Source organism: Triticum dicoccoides, chromosome 6B (genome assembly GCF_002162155.2).
Source record: "Triticum dicoccoides isolate Atlit2015 ecotype Zavitan chromosome 6B, WEW_v2.0, whole genome shotgun sequence".
Lineage (NCBI taxonomy): Eukaryota > Viridiplantae > Streptophyta > Magnoliopsida > Poales > Poaceae > Triticum > Triticum dicoccoides.
In genome coordinates this window covers 146,267,886-146,282,299 of record NC_041391.1, presented here as the reverse complement: position 1 = coordinate 146,282,299, position 14,414 = coordinate 146,267,886, and positions in this window count along the sequence as shown.

The window sequence follows — 14,414 nt, the reverse complement described above, 5'->3', positions numbered from 1 at the left end:
GGAGGAGTGGGACGTCGACCAATCGCGGATCTGCGCGGACTCGTGGGGAGGGAGGGCGGTCGCTGCGGGGTGGGGCCCGGGCCGCGGCGGCGCTGGGGTCGGCGCAGGGTGGATGATCTGGTCTGGTGTGGTGTGGTGTGGCGAAAACGGCAAGGCGCACCGGTATATGCTGCTGGTGCGCGCGCGTGCGGTGCGAGTGAGGGCAGGCCCAGTCCAGTCAGCAGCTGCAGCGGCAGCGGCAGCGGCTCGAGCGGGTTTTTTTCTTGCCGCACGTGCGCCAATGCTGATGCTGGCGAGCGAGAGACCACCCACACACGCCCCTATTGGGAAATGGGAAGGGGGGCTCCCGGTTCTTGCATCTGGGCTGGAAAGACGGGGGTCTTTTTGCAGGAGCCCCGGTTTGGGGAAGTGGCGCTGGGGTGGGGGTGAAGTGGATTTTGGTTGTGTTGATGAGTTGTGTCTTTTAAAATTTATTATTTATTGTGGGATTGGATCTTGGGTGCGAAACAAAAACGGTTAGTTGGGCGGATGTGAGTTTGCGGAGGCGTAAGCGTCGGGGTCTCGCTAGATGTGATTGTGTTGCCAGCGTGATGTGCAATACAGGTCATGCGTTTCTTTTCGTGTCCGATCATGTTTCGTGCTAGTATGGGCAAGGAGGTTGCCGTGTACCGTGGTGTCAAGGATGCGTGTACGGTGGGAATGAAACGGACTCGCTTTTTTTTGTATTTTCTACCCAAAAGAAGCCGCGGTTTAGCATTTAGTGGGTTCATTGTCAATCATGTATCTCTCTCTCTCCTCCTCCTCCCTCCCTCCCTCCCTGGCTGAAAAGGTGTGGACTTCTATAGGGGGGGTCCTATTTGCGAAAGTGATGGCAGCATGGACCGAAGTGAATGCTGGTGTGTAGAAGTTGTATTTTTTTAATTTAATATGGGATTAGATCTTCAATGCAGAAAAAAGATAATAAATTGGACGAATGTGAGTTCACAGCAGGATATGTGAAGACATGGGCATCAGGATCTTACTAGATGTGATTGCATTGTCAACGTGATGTGCAATGCATATCATGTGATTATTTTTGTGTCCGGTTATGTTTCGTGCTAGTGTGGACAAGGAGGTTGCCGTGTATCGTGGTGTCAAGGATGCGTGCCGGGGGGGACCATCCCCTTTTCAGAACTTTCTGCCGAAAGAAGCCGTGGTTTGGGGAAGTGGCGCTAGGGTGGGGGTGAAGTGGATTTTGGTTGGGTTGGTGAGTTGTGTCTTTTTAATTTATTTTTTTATTATTGTGGGATTGGATCTCGGGTGCGAAACAAAAACGGTTGATTGGGCGGATGTGAGTTTGCGGAGGCGTAGGCGTCGGGGTCTCGCTAGATGTGATTGTGTTGCCAGCGTGATGTGCAATACATATCATGTGGTTCTTTTCGTGTTCGGTTATGTTTCGTGCTACTATGGGCAAGGAGGTTGACGTGTACCGTGGTGTCAAGGATGCGTGTAGGGGGAATGAAACTGTCCCGCCTTTTTTGTATTTACTGCCCAAGAGAAGCCGCGGTTTAGCATTTAGCGGGTTCACTGCCAATCCCATATGTCTATCTCTATACATCTCTCTCTCTCTCTCTCTCTCTCTCTCTCTCTCTCTCTCTCTCTGGCTGAAAAGGCGTGGACTTGTAGGGGGTCCTATTTGTGGAAGTGATGGCATCGTGGACCGAAGTGAATGTTGTTGTGTAGTAGTTCTATCTTTAACATGGGATTAGATCTTCAATGCGGAAAAAGGATAATAAATTGGACGAATGTGAGTTTTACAACAGGATATGTGAAGGCATGGGCATCAGGATCTTATTAGATGTGGTTGCACTATCAACGTGATGTGCAATGCATATTATGTGATTCGTTTCGTGCCCGGTTATGTTTCATGCTAGTATGGACAAGGAGGTTGTCGTGTATCGTGGTGTCAAGGATGCGTGCCGGGGGGGAGAATCCGTCCCTTTTTGTAACTCTCTGCCGAAAGAAGCCACGGTTTAGCGTTTAGCGGGTTCACTATCAATCTCATATGTCTACCTCTCTCTCTCTCTCCCTGGCCGAAAAGGTGTGGACTTTTGTAGGGGGTCCTATGTGGAAGCGATGGCAACATGGACTGAAGTGAATTTTAGTGTGTAGAAGTTGTATATTTTCAATTTAATATGGGATTAGATCTTCAACGCAAAAAAAGGATAATAAATTGGACGAATATGAGTTAACAATAGGATATGTAAAAACATGGGCATCAGGATCGATGTGGTTGCATTGTCAACGTGATGTGCAATGCGTATCATGGGATTCTTTTCGTGTCCGGTTAGGTTTCATGCTAGTATGGAAAAGAAGATTGCGGTGTATCATGGTGCCAAGGATGCGTACAAGGGGGGAAGAAAATGTCTCCTTTTTGTAACTTTCTACCGAAAGAAGTCGTGATTTAGCATTTAGCGGGTTCACTGTCAATCCCATATGTCTACCTCTCTCTCTCCCCCTGGCCGAAAAGGTGTGGACCTTTGTAGAGGGTCCTATTTGTGGAAGTGATGGCAACATGGACTTAAGTGAATTTTAGTGTGCAGAAGTTGTATCTTTTTCAATTTAATATGGGATTAGATCTTCAACGCGGAAAAAGGATAACAAATTGGACGAATGTGAGTTAACACCAGGATATGTAAAAACATGGGCATCGGGATCTTATTAGATGTGGTTGCATTGTCAACGTGATGTGCAATGCATATCAGAAGGTTCTTTTCATGTCCGGTTAGGTTAGTATGGAAAAGAAGATTGTCGTGTATCATGGTGCCAAGGATGCGTGCAAGGGGGGAGAAACCGTCCCCTTTTGTAACTTTCTGCCGAAAGAAGTCATGGTTTAGCATTTAGTGGGTTCACTATCAATCACATATGTCTGCCTCTCTCTCTCTCCCTGGCCGAAAAGGCGTGGACTTTTGTAGGGGGTCCTATTTGTGGAAGCGATGGCGACATGGATTGAAGTGAATTTTAGTGTGTAGAAGTTGTATCTTTTCAATTTAATATGGGATTAGATCTTCAATGCGGAAAAAGGATAATAAATTGGACGAATGTGAGTTAACACCAGGATATGTAAAAACATGGGCATTAGGATCTTATTAGATGCGGTTGCATTGTCAACGTGATGTGCAATGCATATCATGAGATTCTTTCCATGTCCGGTTAGGTTTCGTGCTAGCATGGAAAAGAAGATTGTCGTGTATCGTGGTGTCAAGGATGCATGCAAGGGGGGAAAGAAACTTCCCCTTTTGTAACTTTCTGCCAAAAGAAGCTGAAGTTTAGTGTTTAGCGGGTTCACTATCAATCCCATATGTCTACCTTTCTCTCTCTCTCTCTCTCCCTGGTCGAAAAGGTGTGGACTTCTGTAGGGGGTTGTATTTGTGGACGCGACGGTGACATGGACCGAAGTGAATTTTAGTGTGTAGAAGTTGTGCCTTTTCAATTTAATGTGGGATTAGATCTTCAATGCGGAAAAAGGATAATAAATTAGACGAATGTGAGTTTACAATAGGATAGGTAAAGACATGGGCATCATGATCTTATTAGATGTATTAGATGTGGTTGCATTGCTAATGTCATGTGCAATGCATATCATGTGATTCTTTTCATGTCTGGTTAGGTTTCGTGCTAGTATGGACAAGGAGATTGTCGTGTATCATGGTATCAAGGATGCACGCAAGGAAAAACAGTGAAACTAGCTTATGTGGAGTAGCCAACAGTATTTACCAACCTTGGATTAGACAAGGAAGAGCTTGTCAACAGCATGGAGGTGCAGACGTGCGGCTGGGAAGACACGGGCCACAACACCCGCTTATTAAAGCCCTATATCACACTCCTTTTTTCCAATTTATGCATACTCTATGTATCTCTTAAGGTTTTTCCTTATAATGGCTCGACATGTATGGCTAAGCCTTGTGAATGAAAAACAGACCTCATTTCGGTCATTACACAATTTCACGTATTGTTTTTTTCGTTCTTACCTCGTAGCAATATAGAAACCATGCGAAACATACAGATGAGTCCGGCTTTCAACCGGGGGCTCGGATTCGAGCCTATGTTCAAGCCCGATAACTGTTCGGCGTCTCGGATATTGCATTATATGCATCAGTTTCGAATTGTGTTATTGGTCAATGATTGGGTTGCCCGGCTCCTGTGCTTGCCTCCTACGTTTCGCCTAGTTTGGCTAGGAGTGTAAAGGGAGAACCACTACGATTGCGCTTCTAGCTCGAATTGTTAAGCGCCTCTGTGGAGAAAGCCAAAAATCGACTGTCATGATAAGAGTAAATTGGTCGATGATCCGAAGATAGTGTGAAACTAGAAACCGTTAGTGGTTACGCCGTGTTAAACGAAGGGTTCTTATCATAAGAACTGAGGTGTTAAGATAGGTGCACCTCGGCTAGTCCAATCACCACTACTCCGGGGGCTAGGTTAACTACCCCACAAGTCATGCTCCTATAACTAAGTGAAAAGTATAAAACCACTATACTCTGATTGCCTCATTCCTCTAAATATGCAACCGCCTAAGGGCACCGAGACATCGGCTAAGGGTTCATGCGTTTTTAGGAACACCCTGCGTAGTATCTAGTATCTACAAGGGGCGGAAGCCGATGACTGGCCACTTGCAGAATTAAACACGGTCGCACATGAGTCAAAATAACACGTCGGATTAAAATGACTGATAAGCATAATATTGCTTGTTTTATACAAATTTCTCCTCGGCATACCGAGGGACCTTTAGAACCGCAGCTCGAACTTCGCACGTTGCGCCTGGTCACCCGAGCGCCTTTATGGACCTCGGGCAGAAACTTTTTGGGCGTCCTATTCTTCCCTCCTAGAGGCCTGAACTCGTCCAACGACTTGAACTTCAGATAATGTACCATTATTGACACATACGCCCGCTCAGCACCCTCCAAGCAGGGCGACCGCTTCTAGTTATCCACCTGGGGGCTGGCATCCCGCAGCCTGTGCACCAAGCCAAAGAAGCTGGTCGACATTGGCTTATGTGGCTAGAGGTTTATGCAGATGATGGGAACGAAGCATGAAAATCAAAAAAATTCCTACGAACACCCAAGATCTAATCTAGGAGATGCATAGCAATGAGAGGGGAGTGGTGTTTACATACCCTTGTAGACCGAAAGCGTTAGCGTCGTAACGCGGTTGATGTAGTCATACTCTTCACGGTCCAATCACGATCTAATCCGATGTAGCACCGCACGTGCGGCACCTTCGAGTTTAGCACACGTACGGATCGACAACATCCTCTCCTTCTTGATACAGCAAGGGAGGGAGATGAGGTAGATGAGATCTGAACCAAAACGACGGCCTAGTGGTGGTGGTGGCAGCGAAACTCCGGCAGGGCTTCGCCAAGCGTGTACCGGTGAAACATGGGAGGAGTTGGGAGAGGTAACGGGAAAGGGTCGAAGGGGGCTACCCCCAATGCATCCCCACCTTTATATAGGCATGGAGGGGGCTGGTGGCTTGCCCTTCAAGGCCCTAGGGTCGTTGGCCAAAGGGGAGGAAGGAAATCCCTCATTTCCTTCCCCACAGATCGCTATCCCCTTTTTTAGGGATCCTGATCTTATCCCTTCGGGATATGATACTATTCCTTTTAAAATAGGATCTTGGTGCACTTAGACCATGGTTGTGGGGACTTTCCCCACTGCCCACGTTCATGTGGATCCCCCAAAGTAGGTGGGCCCCACTGCGGAACCTTCTAGAACCTTTCCGGTACAATACCAAAAAACTCAAACTTTTTCCGGAACCCCGATAAAAACTTTCCATATATGAATCTTTACCTCCAGACCATTCTAGATCTCCTCGTGATGTCCTAGATCCCATACGGGACTCCGAACAACCTTCGGACTTTTCACTATTAATATCTCATCTCTACACTAGCGCTACCGAACATTAAGCATGCGACCCTACGGGTTCGAGAATCATGCAGACATGACCGATACTTCTCTCCAGTCAATAACCAAAAGCGGGACGTGGATGCCCATATTGATTCCTACATATTCAACAAAGATCTTTATCAGTTGAACCACGATGTCAAGGATTCAGTCAATCCCGTATGCAATTCCCTTTGTCCAGCGATATGTTACTTGCCTGAGATTCGATCGCCGTTATCTCCATACCTAGTTCAATCTCATTACTGGCAAGTCTCTTTACTCGTTTCGTAATACACGATCATGTGACTAAACTCATTAGGCACATGAAGATTCTTATGATGTTGTATTACCGAGAGGGCCCAGAGATATCTCTCCATCACACAGAGTGACAAATCCCAGTCTCGATCCACACAACCCAACAGACACCTTCAGAGATACCTGTAGAGCACCTTTATGATCACCCATTTACGGAGTGACGTTTGATAGCACATAAGGCATTCCTCCGGTATCCGGGACTAGCATGATCTCATGGTCGAAGGAACAGGTACTTGACATGAAGAAAGCTATAGCAAATAACTATGATCTGATGTAAGCTTACGGTTGCGTCTGTCCATCACAACATTCTCCTAATGATGTGATCTCGTTATCAAATGACACCTCATGTCCATGGTTAGGAAACGTTAACCGTCTTTGATCAACAAGCTAGTCTAGTAGAGGCTTACTAGGGACACTGTGTTGTCTATGTATTCACACATGTATTTAAGATTCCGGTCAATACAATTCTAGCATGAATAATAAAAATTTATCATGAACGAGAAATATGATAATAACCAATTTATTATTGCCTCTAGGGCATATTTCCAACAGTCTCCCACTTGCACTAGAGTCAATAATCTAGTTCACATTGCCATGTGATTAACATCCAATGAGTTCTGGGGTTTGATCATGTTTTGCTTGTGAGAGAGGTTTTTAGTCAACGGGGCTGCAACATTCAGATCCGTGTGTACTTTGCAAATCTCTATGTCATACCATAGACACTACTACCACGCTCCACTTGGAGTTACTCCAAATGACTGCTCCATGATAACCCACAAGTATAGGGGATCAATTGTAGCCTCTTTTGATAAGTAAGAGTGTCGAACCCAACGAGGAGCTAAAGGTAGAACAAATATTCCCTCAAGTTCTATCGACCACCGATACAACTCTACGCACGCTTGACGTTCGCTTTACCTAGAATAAGTATGAAACTAGAAGTACTTTGTAGGTGTTGTTGGATAGACTTGCAAGATAATAAAGAGCGTGTAAATAAAAAGTAGGGGCTGTTTAGATAAAGATGCAATAATAATTAAATATAGAGAGTGTGGAAAAGTGGTGGTAGGAGTTGTGAAATTGTCCCTAAGCAATTGACTACTTTACTAGACCGATAGCAAGTTTTATGTGGGAGAGGCATAAGCTAACATACTTTCTCTTCTTGGATTATATGCACTTATGATTGGAACTCTAGCAAGCATCCGCAACTACCAAAGATCATTAAGGTAAAACCCAACCATAGCATTAAAGCATCAAGTCCCCTTTATCCCATACGCCACAACCCCCTTACTCGGGTTTATGCTTCTGTCACTCAAGCAACCCACTATAAACGAATCATGAACATATTGCAACACCCTACAGCGGGATTCCGTCATGCTTGCGCGACACGGAGGGCATAATAGGACAGCAACATAACGGCAAGCAAATTAAACCAATCATAGCAATTCACCAATCACCTATAGGACAACGAGAATCTACTCAGACATCATAGGATGGCAACACATCATTGGATAATAATATGAAGCATAAAGCACCATGTTCAAGTAGAGGGTACAGCGGGTTGCGGGAGAGTGGACCGTTGAATATAGATGGGGGGAAGGTGATGGAGATGTTGGTGAAGATGGCGGAGGTGTTGGTGTAGATCGCGGTGATGATGATGGCCCCGGACGGTGTTCCGGCGCCACCGGAAGCGAGGGGGAGAGAGCCCCCCTCTTCTTCTTCTTCCTTGACCTTCTCCTTAGATGGGAGAAGGGTTTCCCCTCTGGTCCATGGTCTACATGGCGTGGGAGGGGCAAGAGCCCCTCCGAGATTGGATCTGTCTCTCTGTCTCTCTCTGTTTCTGCGTTCTCAGATTCTGCCCTTTCACCGTTTCTTATATATGTTGGAGATCCGTAACTCCGATTGGATTGAAACCTTCGCCCAGATTTTTCTACGAAAATTAGCTTTCTTGCGGCAAAAGAAGAGCATCAACCGCCTTACGGGGTGCCCATGAGGGTTAGGGGCGTGCCCACCCCCTAGGGCGTGCCCCCTGCCTCGTGGCCCCCTCGGGCACCGTCTCGTGTTGGTTTTTCTTCCCAAAAATCATAAATATTTCAAAAATATTCTCCGTCCGTTTTTATCCCGTTTGGACTCCGTTTGATATGGGGTTTTTGCGAAACATAAAACATGCAACAAATAGGAACTGGCACTGGGCACTGGATCAATATGTTAGTCCCAAAAATAGTATAAAAAGTTGCCAAAAGTATATGAAAGTTGAATAATATTGGCATGGAACAATAAAAAATTATAGATACGATGGAGACATATTAGCATCCCCAAGCTTAATTCCTGCTCGTCCTCGAGTAGGTAAATGATAAAAAAGATAATTTTTGATGTGGAATGCTACCTAGCATAATCTTGATCATATATCTAATCATGGCATGAATATTAAGACACGAGTGATTCAAAGCAATAGTCTATCATTTTACATAAAACGATAATACTTCAAGCGTCACTACAAAAAAAATACACTTTCGTGATGATACGTGTTTGTTACAGTAGGTCGCGTTTTTTGTCATGCATGTACATCCATGACAAATTTATGACAGAATCAAGATAGTCATACCTGTGCTGTCGTAGAAGTGTTCCATGACATTACCAAAATTATCATCACGGAAGTGTCCACTTCCATGACGATAAATCGCGTGTCACAGAAGTGCTTTCGTCAAGGGTGACCGACACGTGGCATCCACCGTAATGGAACACCGTTAAGCTATCGGGTCGGATTTTGGATCTGATAACCCGTTAATAGCCACGACCAATGCTGATTTTCCACGTGTAAAATTCTCATTGGCTGACGGATCCACGTGTCAGCTCCGCGTTGGCACAGGTGTCACTCATCCAACGGTCGAGATGGGCCTATGATATGTTGACACGTGGACCGGCCCAAAAGTGGCCCACAAAGATTAAATGGGCTGGCCCAACCGAAGGCCCATAAGATTTAGCGGACCATAATGGGCCGGCCTAGCTAAAGGCCCACAAAATTTAACGGACCATAATGGGCCGGCCCAGCTAAAGGCCCACAAGATTTTGCGGACCACAATGGGCCGGCCCAGCTAAAGGCCCACAAGATTCTGCAGACCATAATGGGCCGGCCCAGCTAAAGGCCCAACATTCTCTGTCAAATCGGCCCATCAATTGCCTAGTCTAAACTTGTCATCAATGCGGCCCATGGTCACTTCTGGCCCGTTAACAGTCCGCTAAGTAATTGGGCCGAATTATGGCCCGGTGTATTTCCGGCTTGTTAAAGGTCCGGCTTCATTTGGGCCCATTTACAGGCCATCAAAACTTTCGGCCCATAAACGACCATGAAGGATTTGGGTCATATTCGGCCATGTGTGTCATTCGGCCTGTTAGAGGCCCACTATAGATTTGGGCCACTTTCGGCCTGTTGTCATTTTTGGCCTGTTAACGCCGGACGTAAACCATGGGCCATATGTGGCCCAACGTCATATCGGGCCCATTAACGACCCATATAAAAATGACGATAATCTAGCCCGACCGAAGTTCCGGACTGTTAAAGGCCCGTGTATTAGGTCGGCGCATTTACGGCCCGTCCGAATTTCGGCCTGTCAAATATCCGCATCGTAAATGGGCCACCATTTCGGCCTGCTAAGTCCAGTGGGTTATTTGGCACAATCAGGGCCCAATCTCACTTTCGGTCTATTGAAGGCCCATGTTTTTTATGGGCTCGAGATATTTACACCTGTAAACGGCCTATTTTTACTGAGGGCCCAAATTATGTTTAGGCCTATGAAAGGCCCACTATGGGCACAGGCCTACCAGAAAAATTTGAAAGCTTATGCTAATTTAAGCCCAGATATTTTTAGTGGGCTACATGCCAATTTCGGCCCGTAATCGTTTTTAGCCCAATTGGAATGGGCCCGACGAATGTTGGCATGTTGGGCTCCTACGAAGCTTTCGTCCGGATACATTACTAAGATAAACCTACACTATACAAAAATAGCGTCATAATTACTGCAGCCTGTGGCAGCATCATAAATGTTGTATCGCAACAAAATAAATTCCAATCATACAACAAAAGGCCTGTTGGCATAAAGTTTACAGTCCTTCCAGATAAAAGCACCATCAGATGTATAGAAGCACAGATCATTTGACCTGAGTGCTAATGTTTCAGGCTGTAGAATCTGATGGAGCAGCACGATCTCCACCTTTTTTCCGCCATTGCTCTTCAACAACGAAGCGAATGTCTGATAGTCTGGTTTCAAAACCATTCATATCTTGACGGCATTTCTCAACCATTATTCTTGTTTCCGAAGCAACGTCCATTAGGGATTGGACTTGTGTCTGGAGCACAGATATATCACTCTGTCTAGCAGGAAGATTTTGTTCAGTAGGCGATTTGGACGAGGTTACCTTGACAACCAACCCAAGGTGCTTTTTGCACTGTTAGTGGAGAGATACTGACGCACTGCAGCAAGAGGTGACATTGTGCCTGTAGTAGCCTCGTCACCTTCAGGTGGTTGTGGATGTTAAATCATTTGTTCCATAGCTTCCTGAAAGTTTGAACTTGTAGATTAGTGTACCAGTGAGTTACTAATGAGACAAAAACAAACAAAGTAGGTTAAACATTTATACATAACTTATTTTGGTGAACTACTGTAATACATTAGCATGTATTGTAGTGCCAACTACATAATAAATTCACTTTCGGAACATATGTCCATGTAGCATGCCTACTGTATTGTCTATTTCCTCACATTCGTTGACATCTAAGGATAAAGAGACATGGTTTAAAGTAGGATGAACATTCATATCATGGGCAAACAGATGTAAAACAAACATGCTATTTTATCATTGTGTGCGCACGTGAACATAACAACTAGATTACAGATCAAGACCAAAAGAATATCATTCATCTCTATTAAACCATGTAAGGTGAAATGATACATTAAGACAACTGTGTATAAAAGTGAACAGAGTAACTGACATTGGCTGCAAACCAAGTAGTTAAATGAACACATCACAGTACCAATCAGTTCAAGGCAGGAGGAGTAAGGACTTACAACAGCGGCTTGAACTGGTGTGCTCATGCCCTTCATCTTGCTGGTGTGGCAATCCTTGAAGATTTGCACTGCATTCGGTTCAGGTTCTTTTTGGTCCGCACGGCTTTCCACTGTATTTGGAACAAGTCAATATAGATGCGATAATATGGCACAAAAAAAGAAGGAAGTAGCAGCTATTTACAAGAGCCTCGCAGTGTGCAATATAGCTATGAGATCCTGTTGTCTGTTGGAATTTCACTTTAGAACGGTTGGTTTTGTTCTTCAAATAGTTAGCCTAGAAGAAGATACACTTGTAAGGCACATACATAAATACAAGTTCAATATGTGGTCTGATCAAATACATATAGCCTACCTGATACTTTGGATCAGACCAGTGTTTAACGAGGGCTGTCCAGTCTTCATCTGTAATATATTCCACTGGAGATGTTTGGGCGATTTCATTGTTAGCCTTGCCTTCAAAGTGAGATTTTCTAAGGTGGTACCGATACTGTCGCAGAGCAGACTGAAAAACATGAGTGCATGCTTGTTTAGTTGCATCATCTTTCGGATCCAACTTGAACCTCATCTGTTGAAAAAAGAATGTGAGTCTTATTAGGAGGAAGCTAGAAAGTATGGGATAGAGCAAGACAATATTACTAATTGTGATGAATAACATTACTTACGGATAAATGGTCAAGGAAGGTGTTAAACTGGATATTGTCTTTCTCATTCCTGTACTGGATCCACGTTGGGAGGATACGCGCATGACACCTAACGGCAACGACTACCTCTTATACTAACTTGGTTGACTCTGTAGCAACACGTGGCCTTTTAAAACCTGCCTCAAAATGGATCTCCATTCTTCCTCCTTTAGATTTTGTTAATCTGTCAAGCATTATCCCTGATGTCTGTTTCCGCTTGCGCCGTGGTGCTAGTTCAACAACAAATATGGAAAGTGTTAGTGTACATCAAATTGTGAGAGTACATATAAAGGAGCATGCAACTGCAACTTGACTCAGTCAGGTACCATCTTGGTGTTGATGCTCATGAGGTTCATCTGATCTTGCCAAGTCCTGTTGTGTCAGTAGTGCTTCGGAAGTAGTGTTAGGTGTGAAGGCAGCTTGGGAACTGGCCAGTTCCGGAGCAAACGAACGAGTAACTGGTTGAGATGCTGGTACAGTTGAAGCGGATGCTGCAGCTGGTGGAGCAGATGATACTGTGTTTGTAGATTTAGCCGGTGGACTTGGACCTTCTACTGCACTATAAGTACCAGCAGAATCTCGACGGCAGAGCCTTTTCCGTTTCACCCGATGAGTAACAGCACTCCCTGCTATATTATTTTCCTTGCTCTTTTTTGACTTTGCCATGTCAAGCTGTACCCACAACACAAAAGAATAAAATCACTCTTCAGAACTCATTGATGCATGATACAGACAAGCAATACTTTGATGTAAGATAATTGTATGAGGATGGAATATGTAAGAAGAACAGGACGGCATGACATATTCACAGCTACGATGTGCAAACTAAGCAGAAGGATTTTCAAGAAAATAGAAGTAATGCAAGCTAGACACCATATGAAAGATGCAACCAATATTACTCTGCCAAGTTAAAAGTGTCTTGTCATAAGTGGCAATTCAAAAAATTAGAAGCAGTACAACGTAGAAATCAATGCAAGATGCAACCACTATCAAACTGCCATGTTAAAAGCGTCCAATCATGAGTTACTGATGCGGGATACACAACAGCAGTACTTTGATGTAAGAACATGGTATGATAGATAGATGTAGTGTATTCTAGACATAGAAAGCCATGTCATATGCACATGTATAACGTGTAAACTCAGTAGATGCAATTTAATCAAAATAGAAGAAATACAGGCTAGACAACATATGCAACATGAAACCAATTATCACACTGTCAACTTAGAGCAAGCACCTGCGATGGTGGAGTGCGGGAGATGAACTCATCATGTAGACTTGGGACTTCAACTTCATTAGCAGTAGCAGTGGCAAATCTAGAGAGTCTCTGTTTGCGTCGGTGTAGAGTACCACCAACATCCCCTAACTTACTCTTTTCCTTCTTATTTTCTGATATTGCCTTATGAAGTCAAAACCACAAGAAGATGAATAAAATTAGCTTTGCATAACTGGTTGATGCATGATACAAACGAACACTACTTTGATGTAAGGCAAGCGTAGGAGGATGGAATATATACAAAAAAAGACAGCGTTTCATATTCACATGTACGATAGGAGGATGGAATATGTATGCAAAAACAGTAAGCGGAAGACATTTCAACAAAATTAGAAGAAATGAAAGCTAGGCACCATATGAACATGCAACCAATATCACTCTATCAGGTAAAAAGTGTCTCGTCGTAAGTGCCATTTCAAGAAATTAGAAGCAGTACAAGCTAGAAAACAATGCAAGATGCAACCTACATCACAGTCCCAAGTTAAATGTGTCTTATGGGTAAGTTATCGTTGCAGGTATAAGTTGTAAGCTACGCAGATGCAATTCAACATAATCAGAAGCAATGCAAACTAGACATCATACGGAAAACGCAACCACGTATAACAGTTCCAAGTAAGAGCAAGCACCTGTGATGGTGGAGTAGGGGAGATGTGCTCATCGTGTACATGTATGTTCTAGAAACAGGAAACGTGTCATATTCACAGGCATTATGTGTAAAGTAAGCAGATGCAATTCAAGTTAGAAGCAATACAAGCTAGACATCATACGCAACATGCAACCACATATAATAGTGTCAAGTTAGAGCAAGCACCTGTGACGGTGGAGTAGGGGAGATGTGCTCATCATCTACACAGCTACGTTGACTATCGAACCTTGTGTTGTCTTGCGAATCTTGTTGGGAGGATGGTGGAGTAGAATCTGTAGAGACCCCCTGTTTGAGTTGCTCCGAAGGACCACCATCATCCACTACCAGACTAATTTCCTTCAGCTATAATGATTTTGCATTGTGAAGTCAAACCGATAAGAAAAAGGAATAAAATTCGCTCTTCAAAACTCATTCATGCATGATACTGACGAACACTACTCGGATGAAAGGCAAACACATGATGCGAGGATGGAATATGTATGAAAAACAGGATGGTGTGACATATTCACACCTATGATG